The sequence below is a fragment of the Penaeus monodon genome, chromosome 31 (genome assembly GCF_015228065.2).
Source record: "Penaeus monodon isolate SGIC_2016 chromosome 31, NSTDA_Pmon_1, whole genome shotgun sequence".
Lineage (NCBI taxonomy): Eukaryota > Metazoa > Arthropoda > Malacostraca > Decapoda > Penaeidae > Penaeus > Penaeus monodon.
In genome coordinates, this window is record NC_051416.1 from 20,513,975 (window position 1) to 20,514,586 (window position 612).

Consider the following 612-nt stretch of genomic DNA (forward strand, 5'->3'; position numbering starts at 1 on the left):
CCTCAGACTAAAAGCAATGAATGATATATTTGTTAACTCACAAGTCTAAAAAAATTCTCTCCTACGATTACAGTCCTAGAGATTCTATGTTTTACATAAGAGATTCTTAACAAGTATTCATAAAAAGGCAAGATAAAATGAAACCACGCATAAAAAATACTTGGTGATTCGTCGACAAGAGAAAAATTGTCCCGTGCAAAGGAAAATGTTAACACCACTGTCCAAATCATTACTAATATTATCATTAGTGTATATCTACATACGTTAATTAGACCAAAAACAAACAAACGCGTTTTTTAAATCGTCTTATGTGTGAATGAGATAACACAACATTTCTTTTACATTCTTAAAAAAAGAGGAAGATGTATTGAAATGAAGAAAAAAAATTATACGATGGGGAAAAGGATATATATAGTAAAAAGTCAGCTGCAAACTCGACCATTTTCCTTTGCACTTTGTCCAATATACCGAAAGAGGGTGGCAAGCGACATGGAGTGAGGGAGCGTGACAACTTTAGATCTGTTTTTTTTTTTTAAGAAAGAAAAAGAGAAAGAGGAGAGGGATAGGTAGAGATAGAAATAGAGATAGAGATAATTAGATGGAGAAAGAGGG